Source organism: Mobula hypostoma, chromosome 18 (assembly GCF_963921235.1).
Source record: "Mobula hypostoma chromosome 18, sMobHyp1.1, whole genome shotgun sequence".
NCBI classification, from domain to species: domain Eukaryota; kingdom Metazoa; phylum Chordata; class Chondrichthyes; order Myliobatiformes; family Myliobatidae; genus Mobula; species Mobula hypostoma.
The window spans coordinates 11,264,031-11,268,641 of NC_086114.1; positions in this window are offsets into that span (position 1 = coordinate 11,264,031).

The following is a 4,611-nucleotide window of genomic DNA, read 5'->3' on the forward strand; positions in this document are numbered from 1 at the left end:
GTCTACTTGGTATCAAATGGGTTTTGTGTTTCTTTACTCAGAGGGTAGTGTGAGTGCGACATGGAGTAGATAGGCTGATGGGCCTGTTTCTGTGCTGTAGTGCTCTATGACTCAATCTTTGAGTTTATTTTGTCCATGAGTTAGAAAATACACAAATGGCATCCGTTAGTCTTGCGAGACCATGGATCTGCGCCTGGAAAGTCTTCACTCTCCAGGGTGCAGGCCTGGGCAAGGTTGTATGGAAGACCAGCAGTTGCCCATGCTGCAAGTCTCCCCTCTCCACGACACTGATGTTGTCCAAGGGAAGGGCATTAGGACCCATACACCAGGGGTCCCCAACCTTTTTTGCACTGCGGACCGATTTAATATTGACAATATTCTTGCGGACCGGCCGACCCGGGGGGGAGGGGGGGCAAGGTAGCATTGCCAACGGACAAGAGTAGCAGTCAAATGTGTTGTTTACTCAAAAGACTACAATGACCATGAAGCCTTGCGCGGGCACCAATGCGCATGCGCGTCGTTACCTGCCGATTCCCCTTCCCCCCAACAGCAAATCCTTTTTGGCGATTCTGTTCGTGGGGGTGGGTGTTAATCACTACCGGAATATAGGTGATACGTTGGTAATACACTCAATTTTGTTTCTAAAAGGGTTTATCTAACGAATTTAATATTAAACACAGATTTTCCTCGCATGAATATAATGATAAATCAATTATCAGGGGAACTTGAAGTAAGTGTTGAACGAACTTCCAGAAGAAGTGGCAGAAGCAGGTTCGATATGATCATTTAAAGAAAAATTGGACAGGTATATGGACAGGAAAGAAATGGAGGGTTATGGGCTGAGTGCAGGTCGGTGGGACTAGGTGAGAGTAGCGTTCAGCACGGACTAGAAGGGCCGTGATCGCCTGTTTCCGTGCTGTAATTGTTATACGGTTATATAGGTCACTTATAAGTCAATAGCATCGTAACATTTTAAGTAACATTTGGATATTAAACACACAGCACATATTTTCCTCGTATGAATATATAAAATCATTGCAACGCACCAATATTGCTGAATCAGTGGGAGCCCTGGGCTCAAGACGGTCCTATCGATGGGTGATGGGAGACAGTGATACTCCAAGGGGGTTCCTTATGTCCAGTCTATTCTGCAGTTTAGTTTTCGTTGCATTCATTGCAGAAAACTCCGCTTCGCAGAAAAATGTTGGAAATGGAAGCAACGATTTCAGTGCTTTCGTGGCTATTTCAGGATATTTAGCCTTGACTTTGATCTAAAATGCTGACAGAGATGTTATGTCAAACATACTTTTCAGCCCGTCATCATTTGCAAGCTCGAGGAGTTGATCGCCTTCCCACCCTGACACGGATGACGCGCGGGTCATGACCTCGTATGCGTAATGGCTGATCAGTGGCCGTGACAGGGAATGAGGAAAGGTGCAGCTGACTCATATCGCCAAATCATATTGTTTCCTCGTGGTTGGGGACCGCTGCCATACACAATATAGGAACCATACCTCCACGGTACTGTAATGGCTAAAATCAAAAGACCGATAAGAACAATTAATATAGGAAACTAATGTTTGTACCCATGCCGGACTATATTGTGGGAGCTTGTTTGCATGCAGTGCTGTCCATAAGTTAGGCACTCATAACCCGGCAAACAGCCTTCAGTTACTAAACAAAAACAGGAGCGAGCTTAGATCTGCAGTGTGCAAGAAGTGAAACCAAACTGTCAGTCACCAAGGGATTTACATTGTACAGATAGATCAAATCACAGTGAACCAAGTCACAGCAGAAAGGATATCATAGTTTTGATGATCAATCCCGTGGTTATTATAAGTGGGTGACAAGTAGGGAACCAAAATTGGCATTGCAACTTCCTATCCAGAAAAAGTTCTTCAGCCAGAAGGTGGTGAATCTGTGAAATTCATTGTCACAGTGGGCTATGAAGGCCAAGCCATTGGGTGTTTTAGAGATTAATAAGTTCTTGACTGATAAGGGGGTGAAGGTTACGGGGAGAGGGTGGGACAATCACAATAGAAACAAGGCCTGTTTCCACAAATTCATCTAATCAGCCTCATTTACCATCAAAAATCCAAGTGGACTCCTGAAAAAAAAATCCAAGACAGTAAGTAAGAATGAAATCTGGCTGGAAATGTTCTAACTGTAAAATTCCTCTTCGACTTACTTAGTGGGCACAAATGAAGAGACTGCTCCGGGCCTGAGAAGTGGCACTTTTCCACAAGGTAATCTGTGCCCCGGCCAGATACACTGATCAGCAATCATATGAACAGATTCAAGATTAGTTTTATTTGTCACATGTACATCAAAGCATACAGTGAAATGTTGTTTGCATCAATGACCACAACAGTCTGAATATTTGCTGTAGACAGCCTGCAATGTCGCTATGCTTGCAGTGCCACCAGAGCGTGCCCACAACTTATTAGTCCTAACCTGTACACCTTTGGAACGTGGGAAGAAACCAGAGCACCTGCAGAAACCCCACACGTTCACAGGGAGAATGTAGAAACTCCTTACAGAGAGCGACAGAGTGATCAGCAGCACTGGGGCTCCACAGGGGACTGTCTTGTCTCCCTTTCTCTTCACCATTTACACCTCAGACTTCAACTACTGCACGGAGTCTTGTCATCTTCAGAAGTTTTCTGATGACTCTGCCATAGTTGGATGCATCCGCAAGGGAGATGAGGCTGGGTACAGGGCTACGGTAGGAAACTGTGTCACATGGTGTGAGCAGAATTATCTGCAGCTTAATGTGAAAAAGACTAAGGAGCTGGTGGTAGACCTGAGGAGAGCTAAGGTACCGGTGACCCCTGTTTCCATCCAGGGGGTCAGTGTGGACATGGTGGAGGATTACAAATTCCTAGGGATACGAATTGACAATAAACTGGACTGGTCAAAGAACACTGAGGCTGTCTACAAGAAGGGTCAGAGCCGTCTCTATTTCCTGAGGAGACTGAGATCCTTTAACATCTGCCGGATGATGCTGAGGATGTTCTACGAGTTCGCGGTGGCCAATGCTATTGTGTTTGCTGTTGTGTGCTGGGGCAGCAGGCTGAGGGTAGCAGACACGAACAGAATCAACAAACTCATTCGTAAGGCCAGTGATGTTGTGGGGATGGAACTGGACTCTCTGACGGTGGTGTCTGAAAAGAGGATGCTGTCCAAGTTGCATGCCATCTTGGACAATGTCTCCCACCCACTACATAATGTACTGGTTGGGCACAGGAGTACATTCAGCCAGAGACTCATTCCACTGACATGCAACACAGAACGTCATAGGAAGTCATTCCTGCCTGTGGCCATCAAACTTTACAACTCCTCCCTTGGAGGGTCAGACACCCTGAGCCAATAGGCTGGTCCTGGACTTATTTCCTGGCATAATTTACATATTACTATTTAACTATTTATGGTTTTATTACTATTTATTATTTATGGTGCAACTGTAATGAAAACCAATTTCCCCCCAGGATCAATAAAGTATGACTATGACTATGACAGAAATTGAGCCCCTGTGCTCATGTGGTTCCCAGGTGGAAAGGTGCTGCTTGGACATACCAAAACGACTGGAAGTTGAGAAATGACACTAGAGTAAGTCAACATCTTCTGGGAAGTGGAAGAGATGGGGAGAATCAGTAGAGGCATTGAAGGCAAGAGAGTTATATCAACCATTCAGTAATTAAAGCGTAATGCTGCTGTGTATTGATATGGTGAACCCAACTGGTGACAGGTAGCGGAATCAATTGATATAATATTCCTGACTGGCTACCTTGCTCAAGCCCGACAGGACATGACCATGCACAGATCATTTAGTCAAAACATTCCCAGTCAGGTGGAGTTGGGCCTGATTATTTAGTCAGTATTAACTAGGTTCCTGAACAGACAGCAAACTAGTGATTTTACACAGGATGGGGAGGAGGAAGATGAACACAAAAGATTCTGCTGATGCCGGAAATCCAGAGCAACATACACAAAATGCTGGAGGACTTCAGCAGGTCAGACAGCATCGATGGAAAGGAATAAACAGTCGGTATTTCAGGAATGGAATGGAAGGAGGAAGAGCTGGAAAGCTTATGGAAGGGACGATTATTAGCAGGGAACATTACTCAGAATTAGAGAGACAAATCCACTCCGGCAACAACCTGCTCACCACAGATCACTCAGCTCAAGGAATCTTTCTTCCATCATAAACTGCGAGCTGAGAATGCATCCCTGACAGTTCCACACCAATCAGTTCCATTTGCAGCGCTTCAGCACGTGCAACAAGCCCGTGACAATTGTCACAGTGGCCATAGAGACCAAGTCATTGGGTTTATTTGAAGTGGAAGTTGATAGGTTTTTGATTAGTAGGGATGTCAAAGGCTACAGGGAGAAGGCAGAAGAATAGGGTTGAGAAGGATAATAAATCATGCTCATTCCACCCTAATTGTTCATTATATTTTCCTGTGTGCCTCTACCTCAAAAATAAAGAAATGTACCAGCACACTGGATGTGAAATATTGATTGAATGAGATTCAATCATCATGGGGGTAAAGAAATACTGCCGTATTTGACCAAACAAATTGGAAAAACTAGGATGTCAACACAATGAAG